This window comes from Phaseolus vulgaris, chromosome 8, assembly GCF_051622355.1.
Source record: "Phaseolus vulgaris cultivar YP4 chromosome 8, ASM5162235v1, whole genome shotgun sequence".
Lineage (NCBI taxonomy): Eukaryota > Viridiplantae > Streptophyta > Magnoliopsida > Fabales > Fabaceae > Phaseolus > Phaseolus vulgaris.
In genome coordinates this window covers 16,322,064-16,337,859 of record NC_143505.1, presented here as the reverse complement: position 1 = coordinate 16,337,859, position 15,796 = coordinate 16,322,064, and positions in this window count along the sequence as shown.

Genomic DNA, 15,796 nt, shown 5'->3' with positions numbered 1-15,796 from the left:
AGGTAGGTACATGGGAGAGTTATGGATGGCAGTGGCGGCTAAATTGGAGGAGGGCTAGGTTTGAATGGGAATCTGCTTTGGAGGAAGAGTTGCTCATGCTCATTAATAAAAGTGTTATGAACATGGAATCCAAGGATTCTATTGTGTGGGGTGGGGATACAATAGGGATCTTCTCTGTGAAGTCAGCCTACATACGTTTGGCTAATCAAAACAATGAAGTACATGATGGTATCTTTTGTTCCCTCTGGATGGCTAGAGCAATGCCTAAAGCCCTAATAACTGCGTGGAGAATCTTACTTGATAGAATTCCAACTTTAGTTAACCTGCTTAGGAGAGGGGTGGCAGTAAACTCTTCTATTTGTGTGCTTTGTAGAGAAGCAGAAGAAACTTCTCAGCATTTGTTCTGGGAGTGCTCTTATGCACAACGAGTCTGGTCATTATGCTTCAGGTGGATAGGAGTTTTGTTTGTTCAACAAAAGGATTTAAGGTGTAACTTTGAGAACTTCTATCTTGTTCATATGTCCATTAAGCAGAATCAAGTATGGAAAGGGATGTGGGTGGCAATAGTTAGATGTATCTGGGAGAAGAGGAACAATGTTATCTTTAAGCAAGGGATACCTGACGCCGAAGAGGTTTTCCAAATGGCTCAACTCCATACTTGGTTTTGGTTGAAACACAGGATGTGCTCATTTTCGTATGCTTTTTCGGATTGGCATTTGAATCCAAACCAATGCTTGCAAAGTGTACTATGAAAAGGGAGGTCTCCGAAGATGCTTGAGTCGAAACCAAGGAGTTTCTAGAGAAGTGACCAATGCATGGTAGCCCCAAAGACAACTGGAAGGTTTAAAATTTTTTGGCTGGTGGCGGAATAGAGAAAGGATAGGGAGATCTTACTGGCAGAATAAGTTGAGGACCGAGGAAGGTGTTGTTTCGGTGGTCGTCGAAGTAGATAAAGCGGAGCTCTCCAGTTGTGAGTTGTCGGTGGTCGTCGAAGGTATACAAAGGTCAACATGATCGCCGGTCGATGAAGCGGCGTTCGTCAACATGATCGCCGATCGATGAAGCGGCGTTCTCCATATGCGTGTAGGCGGTGGTCGCCGAAGCTATATAAGGTCAACATGATCGCCGGTTGATGAAACGAAGATCGCCATGCGAGCGTAGTCGGTGGTCGCCGAAGGTATGCAAAGGTCAACCTGATCGCCGGTTGATGAAGCGGCGCTCTCCACTCTACATGAACGCCGATCGATGAAGTGGCGTTCTGTCAACAAGATCGCCGGTTGAGGAAGCGGCGATCTTCAAGTGTGTAGTCGGTGGTCGTCGAAACTGTCAACCTGATCGCCGGTCGATGAAACGAAGATCGCCATGCGAGCGTAGTCGGTGGTCGCCGAAGGTATGCAAAGGTCAACCTGATCGCCGGTTGATGAAGCGGTGCTCTCCATTCTACATGATCGCCGATCGATGATGTGGTGTTCTGTCAACAAGATCGCTGGTCGAGGAAGCGGCGATCGGTGATCGCCGAAGTAATGCAACGTGCATGGGTAAATCGTCGCTTGGCGAGGTGAATGTAGGTGGCCTAGGTTAAGGGTGTTTTGGTTAAGTTGAATGATGCTTTGAGGTAACCTGTTGGTTATAATTTTGGGTATGGTTTTCTCACTTTAAGGTTGTTCTGCTCCAACCATAAAGGTGAGTTCCTCTCGTGGATGTTATAGGAAGTTCACTTCCGGTTACTGTAATGGGTTGGGATACCCCTGAAGTATCCTTTTAATTTTATTTATTCATTGCTGATAAAAAAAAAACCGAAGCAGCACCAAGTAACACACAAGTTACTGAACCTGGTTAGTACACTTTTATGCATAATGTTAGAATTTACCTTCCACGACACGTTTTTAGTCATGGTCAATTATATGTTGCACTATCAAGAGGTGTTTCTCAAACTTCAACAAAAATTCTTATTAAAGAAGGACACCTTGAGGGAGAAGATGGAAATTTTACAAAAAATGTTGTTTATAAAGATATTTTGTTATCACAAAATCAGGTATTGTTCGTTTTATTTATGTGTGACACATAAGGATAAGTATAGGTTATTATTCTACTTACACTATTTCTTATATATATATCAAAGGTAACATAATATACAAGAAGCCCTTACAGTTGAATGAAGATAACAAAACAGGGCATTCACACATTTATCTACACAAACAGGTAATTATCAATATATGTATATTGCATATATTTGTGTGTGTATTTTACAATTTATTCATAATTGACATTCTTTCGTAGGGAACAAAATATGTAAAGACGAGAACAATTATAAGGATGATGAATCATTTGCATTGGTTAAGCAAATTGACATCAAGGTATAATGATTTTACATAATGGTGATGATAATGTCATTTTTTTTATTCATAATGTATTATAAATTTATATTGTTAATATAAATGTGTGAAAAATAATATTTTTCTTATTTTAATTTTGATATTAAATATAAATACAATATAAATGAACACATAAAAAATGCGGATACACAGGCGCGAGAGCGCCTGTGTGCCCGCTAGTACAATATAATACAAATTAATATGATTCTTAATTTAACTAATATTTATGACATATTAATTAAGAATAATATTTTTTTTTACCATCAGTTTTTTTAATGTTATATTATATTATAATTTTGTCATTTTTTTATTAAATATAATATATTATAATATGAGTTACAAGAAAATAATTATTAAATATTTCATAAATTAAAAACTCACAAAAATTATTTAATAAAATGATTTGTTTAATTAATTGAAACTTTAAAATTTAATTTTTAAATTCATTTGTTTTTTACTAAACAAGGTCCGATTTTCAAATTAAAGTTTTAAGGATATAAGTAAAGAATTATTTGTTAAACCCAACTTTAAAAGAAATAGTATTATGTAATTTATTAATTTAAATTCAAATAATTAACTTAATAATAATAATAATCTTCATTAATATTATTAGTTTTGTGCTTTATGGAGAGAAATTGAGAGAGTAAAAAATATTGATATAAGAAAAAAAGAGTAAAAATTATTGAATTAAGGAAAAAATGTTGGAGAAGTGAGGTTCTTTTGATTGATGTAAATAGAAGGAAAGTGAACTCAAAATTTATGAAAGTTTGTGAATAATTTGATGGATGTGATTAATATTGTATTTTTTAATTCATAAAAATAAGATTACAAATTTATTCTTTTAATTAAAAATAATTAAAAAATAAATATGATTTATTTATTTATGAATTTTAATTGCTTTAAAACACTATTTCTTGTAGTGGGTAATAACTGACTTCAGGAAAAAAAAAATGAATTGTCACATTGTGAAAACATGAAAAATTGTCAAAATACTTATATATTTCAATTAAAAATAAAATTTTGAATTGCATAATTCTAAAAGAGCTAAGAATTTGTTTAGAAATATAGTAAATTTTAATAAGTTAAAGCAAAACTGATCCATAAAATACGTTCTTAACGAATATTAAACATAGTATATTGAACAAGGTGCTTTGATGTCTCCAAATCGAAGTGAAAAGGTTCAAGACCTTGCTGATGTGTGCGTGTTGTTTAGTTGTTTGAAACTTGTTAATTCACTCCTTAAGATGATCCAAGGTCAATTGAATCTTTATCTTTTTGAAAAGACGGTTTTCTAAAAAGGTGTGAAATTTCAACATGTTGAAATGTCGAATCGATTGGTTGTTTGACACTTTATGGTTTTTAAAATGATAATGATTTGAGAAGGCTTAGCTTTGTTTTGGCTTTGCTTTCAAATAGATTCAACCGTTTGTTTCGATAAATCAATTGGTTGTTTTTGTGAAAACCTTAATAGAATTTTGGTAAATGGTTTTAATTTGTTTTAAATGATTCCAACAACTTTTGGTTTTTTATTTAACTGCTTTGACCACTTGATTGAAAAAAGTTGTTTAACGCTCTATAGCATTAACTAAGAAAAGAGAGTTTATCAAAAACAGTTTTCAAGATTTCAAAAGCTTTTGATCATCTCAAGCAATAGGATTGCGTTTTGTACTTCTGAACTTTAAACTTTGATTTACCCAGGCGTATTCTATTCCCTTATTCCTTGAACATTGTATTTATGTGTGTTCTTGTGTAAGGCAATGTCAGAAGGTGTTTATGAAAACTGTGTTGTTTGCCATAGAGTGGTGTGTGTTCTTGAAAGGTTCAAGATCATCACTCTTGGTGTGTGTTTTGTATCTAGGATTGATTGCATAGTGAATTCGCAATGGTTAGCTGATGACTGGATGTAGCTCTTGGTTAAGTGTGAACCAGTATAAACATATTGTGTGATTCTCTCTATCCTTATACTCATAAACTACTTTAACATTGTTTTCAATTCTGTTAGTGTAAACAACTGGTTGTTTCGTGAAAACAACTAGTTGATTTTCTGGAATCAAACTTAAAACAATTTTTTTATTAGTTGAACCGAATTTTCAGTTGATTGATTATTCATAGCTTTTCACTCTACCTCCAATCTTTGTGAAAATCTTTCATAAACAATTCACCTTTCTCTTGTTTAGTCATCTAATTCTAACATAATACACTACCATACATGAGTATGGTAAAAACTAGTATTAAACTAATATCTCATAAAATAATAACTTGATTCAAATATCTACAATTGGAAAAAGTCGCAAAAGTCATAAAATTTATGTTTTTAGCTCATCAATTTTTTCGTGAATTTTGTTAATATGTACATAGTATCAAGTTTATGATCTTTATGAATTTTATTAATATGTATATTGATATTCAAGTTCATCATCTTTATACTTTTATGTAACTCTTAACTATTGTTTGGATTAAAATATAATTCTCACTATAACTGAATATCTCAGTTTAAAAAATATATAAATTATTTGACATTATCAATATAAAAAAAAAAGAATAAATAATACTTAGATATTCATAGTTATACTAAATTATATTATGTTATATAATCGATTATATTATAATAAAGAAATTTAAAACACTGATAATATGATAATCTAAAGAGAACGATTTTGAAGTTTTTATGTATAGGAACTAAATTAAGAAATGGCAAGATATCTAGGCTTTGAATTTTATGTTTAATCATAGTGTTCAGAGTTCTTGATTCCTTTTCCTCACTTGCTTACGTGTTTTTATGTTTCTTTCTCAACATTTGAGTGAGTCAGTGTTGTGTAACAATCCCGTGTTTACTCGTTTCTATTTCAATGGACATCCATTAACAACAGTAAATTGGTTGAAGCAAACACAACGGTAATGTTACCCTTATCCCTCACTCTTTTTTCCATTATTGGTTGACATAATAAATCATCATAATAAATTTTTACTGTATCATTTTTATTTCAAGAGACATAGTAAGTGTTTTAACCTATTTCACTTTCTCTTCTCAAACAATAAATTTTTTTGAATCCTTCGATAATTTAGTACATCTTCACTTTTTCCGCTCAAATGACGAAAACTTTAAACCCTTCCGCACCGAAGCTTCTTCTTCGGTAACCTAGTCAATTTGTGATCACAATCTAGATTTCAATCTTCTCAACCTCCTTCTCAAAGGACAAGTGAGAATCTTCGCCGCACTTTACTTTTCCTATTTTTTTCTATGCTAGTTTCTGAAATCAGAGTGTTTGTTAATGTCAATTATTACGATGTTTTACTCCTCTGTGATTGAGTTTCGTGTGGATAGATAAAGAAGGAAGTGATTGAATGAGAATGAGAATGTGAATCTGATGTTCCCTACAAATGGGGTGAAATCAGAAGTGTGATACTGATTATTTTGAAAGAATTGAGTATGAATTAGAGATCGAATATTGATATTTTACTTTTGCTTTTCAAATTTTGGTTATATTTCTCTATTCATAAAATTTAGTCAATTCACAGAGGAACAAAATTTGACGGGAAAGTGGATTCTAGTGGAACCAGTATTTAGTTGTGAGTTTATATTGGTTTTGGGTTCCTAACTCTAGTGCATGTGTCTAGATATTTTGGTTAAACCTAATCTTGTTGTGTGTAAATTTAGTGGGACTGATTCAGTGAGCAAATGTACGAGTTTATCTAAAGTGTTTGACTAAGAGTCAAAGTTGGATGGCTTTGTCAGTCATGTTCCAAGTTTATCTTTCCCTTTGATCATTGATGTAATATTTTTTTGTCCTGATGATTTGGAAAAAATTGCACGTCAACTTTTTGCACCCAAATTGTCAATGCCCCTTTTCAAAATCAAATTCCGCTTTCAGTTCATGATAGTTCCAAATCAGTTAACTCAATGCACTATTGTGGTTGATGCTATATCCCTTATTCATTTCATTTGTTTATACTGAAAAAATGATGGTATTATTTTAGTAAGGAAAAACTATAAGTTCTTTACTTAGATGGAGGGGAGGTAGTGGCCTTGGTACCTCAAGCATTTAGAACTGGGCATGTATGAAACATATATAATTTTGACAATGCCTATGTTAATTCAGCGGTATGATACTTGTAAACCTTAAATCTTATTAATCAATCCATACAAGGATCTTTCTCATGTTTAAGGGCTTCTCTTTTAGTACCAATTTTTTTTTTTTTATCAGCTGATCTGGTCGGTTATCGGTAGTCGATGACGTCAGCAAAAGATAACCACGCGGACCACCCGCATGGTGACACGTGGATCAGGTGGCAGAGAAATCAGGGAGGAGATCACCCGGTATGGTGATTGGTGGTCAGTAACTGAGTGGCCACCGACAGATCAGTTCCAAGATAAACCCCGAGGGGAGAACGCGAGAAGCAATAGAGCACCGATCAGTCATCGGGGTTTCGTGTTACACGCAGTTAAACTGGGACTGAGATTCCCAGCGAGAGCGTTACGCATGGACCTCGCGTGATCATACCTCAGAGAAAGAAGAGCTCCTTGCTGATATAATCGTGCACGAGAGTGGCCTGAGGGAGTTAGTAAACCAGTCAGTGGTTGGTGACTCTCTCAACCCATTATGTGCATGGCATCGTGAAGGGGAAATCGTGTATGCAGAGAGCAATGCTTGGTGAGTGTGCCTAGTCCAGCCACACCTGGCGTTCTCCTGGGAATGAGCGATTCACCCAGATGGAAGAAACGCGCTAAGTTACTCCGCAAGGGAATAACTTAGGCGCACAAAGAGATGCGCTAGAGCCCTTCAGGTAGTGGTACGTGTACGGTTAGATGTGAGTTGCATGCCTCCACGTGTCACCATCTGAGAGGGGCGCGGCCAAGACAAAGGTACACTCCGCGTCGTGAAAGGTACACACAGAAAACACAGACACCCACATCTTTACTGATTGTGGTACGTTTTCGCAGAAAAGCATAATAGAATTCTGACGCACACACAGAAGGGCATAACAGAATTCTGTTAGGCACAGACACAGAGAGAATAAAAAGAGAATCAGAGAGAGATTCATTTACACATTATTTTTGTTAACGATTCTGTGATCTAACTTGAGCGTCGGAGTGCAAACGGCTGCTAGAGGCGCCGTCTGTGTGTTTGCAGGTTGCACTCGGAGTTCCCAGAGGAGGAGGTTCTAAGAGTATTCTTGCAGATAGCACAGTTGCATAGGCGGGGTAAGGAAGCGACAAAACAATTCCTCCACGCTTGAGTTGTCGACAGGATCATCAGCAAATAATGGAATTAAAATTAGAGGAGATAGAAAGGGGTATCTCAACCCTTTTACATAAAACACCCTCATAGAAAAAAGAGGTTGAACTGTTTGCAATAAAACGCTGCAAAAGCTAGCACTAAAACAACACCGTACCTCTAATTACACTAAGAAAACAAGAACACACAGAAGCAACAACGTCATCAGGCATCCCACATGCCACAGCACCTTCGTCCTCCTCTCATTCTATATAGCCTAGCAACAGAGAACATAGGCCAAAGTTGCATAAGTCAGAGATTTGTGTTTTTTGAGCAATGTCCACCAACCAATCTCTTGTTTTTGCTATTCATCTGTATTGACTCGCCATTGCAGAAGTGTGGCCAAAAGCGGTTTCCCGGTGTTGGCATTCATCATTCTCCTCGCCACGCGACGAGTTACCCATACACGTTGCATAACTTCGGCGACCACCGACTCCACACAGATGGAGAACGCCGCTTCCTCGACCGGCGATCTTGTTGACCTTTGCATAACTTCGACGAGCACCGACTACGCACGCATGGAGATCGCCGTTTCATCGACCGACGATCATGTTGACCTATGGAGAACGCCGCTTTATCAACCGACGATCATGTTGACCTTTGCATACCTTCGGCGACCACCGACTACGCACGCATAAAGATTGTCGTTTCATCGACCGGCGATCGTGTTGACCTTTGCATAACTTCGACGACCACCGACTACGCACGCATGGAGGTCGCCGTTTCATCGACCGACGATCATGTTGACCTTTGCATAACTTCGACGACCACCGACTACGCACGCATGAAGATCATCGTTTCATCGACCGGCGATCATGTTGACCTTGTGATGGATATCCACTAGGAGAGGATTTTATTAATGAAGGAAGAGGATTTTCACCTACACATTTGAAGTTCTTCCTTCTAGTCTTCTCACAAATTAAAAGAAGTCAAAGAGAAGATCAAGCCTAAAGATAAAGAAGTTTACAAACTCTCAAATAATAGGCTTCATATTAAATATCTCTCTTTATAGTTTCTTTTAAATTGTAAATAATATAGAATAATGTTTAGAAAGGTGCTTAGAGGGAAACATGAGACACCTCTTTTGTAAAAGCATCTTTAGGCTTTAGTTTAGCAAATTCTAGAAGCTTGGGGAGTGAGCTTAGTAAGGGGGGAGTGAGCTTAGTAAGGGGGGTGTGATCTTAGGAGTTTTTTGGGTAGCTTAGGGAATAAGCTATGTAAATGACCAGCCCTTACTCCTATAAAAGGAGGGCTTAGGTCCTTCACAATTCAGATTGGAATTTTATAGTAGAGAGACTATACTCAAATTTGGAGAGAAATTGTGAGTTTTGAGTCTTCCTCTTCTTTGCCTTATCTTGTGAGCTATGGTGAGCTTCAAGTGGTGGCACTCCATCACTTGTCTTGGTTCAAGGTTCCAAGTGGCGTGAATGGCTTCTTCCAATCCTCAAAATCCAGCAAGCATCTTCCTATAAGTGTTCTTCTTTCCTTTCTTCAATTTTCCATTCGGTAGTTTTATCTCCTAATGTGTTTCCTTCATTTTCTACCGTTTACATTTACTTTTCCAGCTTTGTTCTTTGTTTCTTTTCGGTTCAGTAGCTAGCCTTTCAATTCTGTCCAGTTTTTAATTCTTGTCCTTCATTCCTTGTGTTTTGATTCCATTTGACAATACATGGACTTCCATATGAGTCTTGGTTGGTGCTAAGTCTTGGTGAGTTCTTGAATTAGAACATTGATCCAATTCTAAGTAAAGTGCCATTTATGACCAGCTCAAGTTGCTCCTAAGAATGTCAAAGAATCATGTATTCTTGTTGTTACATTCACATCACCTTGTATAACTTCGGCGATCATGTTGACCTATGGAGAACGCTGCTTTACCAACCGGCGATCATGTTGACCTTTGCATACCTTCGGCGACCACCGACTACGCACACATAATCGGTGCCCGCTGCTTGAAAGGCTGCATAGCAATTCTTGTCTTCTGCTCTCTCCTACTTCAGCCATGCAGTAACTGATATTTCAGTGTTGAAAATCAGTTTCTACAAAGGAGAGTCTTGCAAAAATGGGAATGGTTCCTTGCTCCAACGATGCCTCGAAGTTAAAAATGCAAAAAAGGAGATTTGTTGTCCATCGTGTCCATCACAAACACCTTTTAGAAGCGCAAAAGCTCTCAGCTGAACCCCACGGTACACACATGGTGTTCGTATCAAGATATATCAGCTTCTTTTCATATACTATTACAGCCTAAGAAAATGCCCGTCCACATCGGCTCCCAGCATGACCTACGAGCTCCAAGAACTCCCTTTGCGAACGTTCCATCAAAATTGCTTGGTGAAGCAGAACTCAATGAGAGTGGAAATGAGCTGCCTTCAGAACTTTAGTGGTTTCATTTCCAACTAAGCCATGGAGTTTTTGAGCATGGTCCACCAAAGATTATGGGGTTTTTGCCTTCAGTGGTTTTTGAACATGGAATTTTGTCAACGCTATAAGACTACCTCATTTTGTACCACCATGATACTAAACAGGCTCTGCTTCTGACATATTTCTTCCAAGGAGCACCAGAAAACTATGGATTCCCACTGAAGGCTGCAGAATTCAGAAGAATAAAACACGCACTCCTTCCACACCCCCACCTATCCCTCAGATTTACGCTACCGCAGTAACAAACACAACAGATCCATCTAGAAATAAACAAGAACAGCATAGGCCTGACCCAGTTCACTTTCAGGGATAAACTCCCGAAACCGGCTACTGCCAACAGCAAAGGCGCGAACACCTTATACCTGCTAAAAAACCACCCTCACTTCCTTACTACGCCATACCTGTTCCAGCCCTTGCTTCAACCACTCAGCGAACCAAGAGGAGGCACTGGTTCGGATGCAAAAGCCAGTCCGAGAAAGCGTACGAGAAATCTGATGTTTTGTGCTTTAACCACAACCAGGACTGCAGCTGAGCGTTCTGGAAAATCTCATCGGAGTCAGGCACCCCTTGTCTAAAAGCCACTATGTTCCTGTGCTCCCAAATACAGCTAAAGACGGCCGCCCAAAAACCTAGCCATACTTGATTCTGTTGACTGGACAAATGGGTTAGATGAAAATTCATAAAGTGGTTCATGAGATCTTTATTTTGGACACCTAGAATACCAATCCACCTATAACACTGAGACCACACTTGTTGAGCAAAACCGCATTCTAGAAAAAGGTGTTGAGAGGATTCCTCCGACAGATTGCAAAGAACACAATGAGCTGATGTCACCTGCACACCTCTTCTCAACAAATTAACTCTATTAGGAATTCTATCGATGAGAATTCTCCAGGTTGTCGTAAGTACCTTGGGCATGGCTTTAGCTTGCCATAGGAGACTAAACACACCTTCTCTTGCAGCTGAGCATTGGTGATTATCCAACATAGAGTACGCTGACTTAACAGAGAACATACCCTTCTGGTCCCCCTTCCATATTAGTTGGTCAAGGAAATCCTTCCACACTGCGCCCGTACTAAGTCTGGACAAGAGATCTTCCTCCATATCCGTCTCCCATTGGAACCTACCCCTCCTCCAGTTCAGATTCCACTGCCAAGTAGTCTCCTCCCATACTCCTACCTCCCCCACCCTTTTACCTTGATCAAGAGACAAGGAAAAGAGTCTAGGGTAAACCGATCTAAGACATTCGTTCCCAAGCCACACATCCTCCCAGAATCTCACTCTGGCTCCGTTACCTACTTTCCACCCAATGGCCTTTTGGAACCAACCGTCTTCGACACCTTCACCGCAGATTTTAGTGAGATCCTTCCACCACCATGATTGGTACTTCGACCTCAGGTTCATATTTTATGCTCCTGTACCGTATTTAGATGATATAATCTCTTTCCACTTACCTCCTTCACTACTCATGAGCCTCCATCTCCATTTAGCCAGGAGGGCCACATTAAAGTTCTTCATATCCTTCACCCCCAAGCCTCCTAGCTCTAGAGGCTTACACACATTATCCCAGCTTACCAAGGATATCGACTTAGACTGCTTTCCCCACGCCCATAGGAACTTCCGCTGAATGCTACTGATTTTATTGTACACTGCTACAGGAGCTTTAAAAATGGAGAGATAGAACAGAGGAATGGCTGTGAACACTGATTTCAACAAACAAATTCGTCCTGCCATTGAAAGAAATCTCCCCTTCCAAGAACTAAGTTTGGCTTCGACCTTTTTAACTACCGGATCCCAGAACTGTATCTTCCTCGGGTTACCACCCACCTCAACCCCCAGATATTGGAACGGAAGCTTCATCGTATTACAATTCAGAGTTTTAGCATACGTGCTCATGGCAAACCCGTCCACTTTAATACCGGACAACTTGGACTTATGGAAGTTGACTTTCAGACCCGATGCAATCTCATGGCACCGAAGGATAGCTTTAATTGCAAAAATGCTATCAAAGGAATCCTCACACAAAAAAAAGTGTGTCATCTGCGAACTGTAGCAGACAGCATTCAACATTATTTCTTCCCACCTTGAGCCCCCTAAGGGCATTCGTTCTCAGCACTTGTCTGACCAAACCTGCTAAACCTTCAGCAACCACTAAGAAAAGGAATGGAGCCATTGGATCTCCCTGTCTCAACCCCCTAGAAGGTTTGAATTCCTCCGTAGGGCTCCCATTAACCAACACAGATACTGACGATGAAGCCAAGCATCCTTTAACCCACGAGATCCACTTATCATGGAAGCCTAGCCTGTGTAGCATATCGAACAAAAAACTCTATATACCACCTTATCATGGAAGTCGTATGCCTTTTCAAAATCCACCTTGAAGCACACCCCACTTTTACCATTTCTCTTTATATCCTCAAGGATCTCATTGGCCATAACGACGTTGTCCAATAATCCTCTTCCACTAATAAAGGCTGACTGACATTCATCAATGATAAACGACATAATATTCTTCATACGGCTTGACAAGACTTTAGAATAATCTTGTATATTACACCAACAAGAGAGATGGGTCTGAATTGATCAAGTGAGGACGGATCTCTTACTTTGGGGATGAGCGCAATGAAGGAAGCATTGCAACCTTTCGGAAGAGAACCAGTAGTATGAAAAAGTTGCACTGCTGCCATAACATCCGCCTTAAGCACTTCCCAACAACTCTTAATGAAATTAAAGTTGAACCCGTCCGGGCCCGGGCTTTTTGAGCCTCCACATTCCCATACGGCATTCTTCACTTCTTCCTCAGTGAAGCTGACTACCATATTCCTGCTTACCTCCAAGGGCAACGACCTGAATTCCACCGAACCCAAATGTACACCAAAGTCCTGCGTAGCCATGAATCTCTTCTCAAAGAGAGACTTTGCTTCCCTCCTTACAACTTCCGGTTCCTCACACCACTGAGAGTTCACCACAACTCCTTTGACCTCATTTTTTAACCTTCTCCATCGAATCGCAGAATGGAAAAAATTGGAGTTAGAGTCCCCATGCTTTAGCCAATTCACCCTTGCTTTTTTCCTATAAATGGAATCTAGCTTTCTATTAACCAACCCCAGTTGACTGAGCAGATCTAGCCTTCTCTGCCTTCCCTCGTCCTCTAGAGCATCAATGTCATCCTCCCCGTCTAAATTCTCAATTTCCATCTCAATACATCTTTTTTCCGATTCCACACAACCAAAAACCCTTCTATTCCACTCTTTAAGATCAGCCTTTAAGAGTTTCAGCTTTTCTTTCAGAGCGGAAATGCAATTACCTTCCACCTGATATGATTCCCATTTAACCTTTACCATTGCAATGAACCCTGGTTCCTTCAGCCATACATCGAGGGTTCGAAAAGGTTTAGGCCCCCAATCTTTAACACATGATTTTAAGACTATAGCACAGTGATCCGAGACGACTCTCTGTTGCACATACTGTTTGGATGCCGGCCAAATTTGGAGCCACTCTTCAGAGACTAGAAATCTATCCAGTCTACTCTTTGCTGTGCCATTCGCTTTAAACCATGTAAACCTTTTCCCTACACCAGGAATGTCCATCCAACCATTATTTTAAATAAAGTTGTTAAAACCTGCAATCTCCTTTTTTTGACTTGAATGGCCTCTAATCCCTTTCCTCTCCTCGGGCCTCCTAACAGCATTGAAATCACCACATAGACACCAAGCCAAATTCTGGTACGATTGCTTGAGAGTCGTTAATGCTTCCCACAAGAGAATTTTATCCTGTAAATTACATGCTGCATAAACATTTACCACCACACAATGACATTTTGTTTCAAGATGATAGCCCGCTATAGCGATAAAGCCAGTCCCAATAGCGTGGCTTCCATACTCAAATGCTTCCTTATTCCACATTGTTAACATACTTCCTGCCCCATTAATCCCTTCATGATGGATCCATCCAATGTTACTACTCTTCCACAACAGAAAACATCTGGCATTTGAGAAAGAGGAAGTTTTCGTTTCCTGCAAACAGAGGAAAACAGCACCCTCCTTAGACACAAGGTGACTCAAATACCTTGCTTTTGTCCCCCCTCCCAACCCTCTAATATTGAGACTGATTATAATCATGGTAACTCCTTCACACTTCCCACCCAAGAAACCTCTTTATCATCCTTATCCCTTTCCTCTAGCCGATCCAATTCTTCAACAAGATTCCCCTCGCCCCCTGAACACTCCAATCCAAGATTGCGTCCCAACTCCCAGATTCGCACTGATTCCGCGTCCTTGACATCCAGCTTCAACCGATCGTTGCAATGATGAATGTTTGTACTCGATTCCGCCAAGGAACATTGGCTAAGCCTAGAGACAGGGTTTACCCCATGATGGAGTGTTCCTACTCCCCCATTCGACCTCCTCTTTGGTTGTGCATTTTGCGTTCCCATCCCTCCCGTAGACCTCAGTCTACGAAATTCCGGTGATGACTTACAGCCAACTTCTCCTTTAGACAAAGCGTCGTGTTCCGCACTTGATTCTACACCGTTGGTCCTCTTGCACCACTTAACACTTCCGCTTGATTGGGGGTCTGAGCTCCCCGTAGATGAGCTCTCTCTCTCGCTACTACAGTGGACAGCTTGGCATGGGTTAACATCAGATTCATTCACCCGTGTTTGCATCTCTGCACAATGATCCCCCTCTTCCTTCGTACGATGTGGATTTGACGCAGCCATGGTAGCAGGCCCTTCCTTCCCACTTCGACTAATTGTTTTTCCCCCGTTGCTTCCTGACATTGGGCCCCTTAGAATCCCTTCTTTACTAACCGTACCTCTCATTGTTGATTGGGTCTGACCTTGCTTCGGCCCATTTGTTGGGAAATTGCACCCATAAGCCCCTTCTATTAGGTTAGCCAACGAGTCCTAGAATACCTTGCATGCCTTGTTGACTTGGCTCACAGCAGCTAAAGCTGCTCCTCCTTCAGACCCTCCTTGCACACGTTTTGCCATTTTAAGGAAAGAGAACCCACCTTTAGACTGACACCCAGTATCGCTCGCAGCCTTATTCTCTAAAAACTTTCGGTTAGTTGGTATCGAGGTTTGGGTCAACCCCACCACCTCGGGGTCCTCATCCCGCCGCGGACCACCGTCTTCGCACTCTTCCCCTTCATCGGACAACCTTTCGGCGTGGTATGTTTCCTCCACCACGGTATCCGATGACGATATACTATCGGAGGATTCGTAGTGATCTTCGTGACACAAACATTCTCCTCGTTCTCTACTAGATATCTCCTCTGTAATGACAACATTACAGACCTGCCCGTTGATCCTATACTCCTTCACCATATCCACTTTGCATGCTTTGTGTACTCTAACCTGCAAACGGGAGAACTCCAAGTTTTCCCATTGTCTAGTAGACTCATCAATCTGTACCAGGGATGCTACTTCTCCAACCACCTTCTTGAAACACTGTTCACTCCACAAGGTTAAAGGGATCCCGTAGCACCTTACCCAAACTATTTTATGCTCTGCGACATGAGATTCGGACCAGGGTTTGATGTCATCGAAAAGGGAGACGAACCATTCATTATTGAGCTTAATGATATCCTCCATTCTATCACCGTCTTTGGGCGTTAGAAGCACAAGGTTATCACCCATAAATCTAAGCTTGATTCTGCTCACACCCCCCTTGAAAAATTCTTCATTCAAAGTATCAAAGGACATAGAAGAGGACATCCATCCAA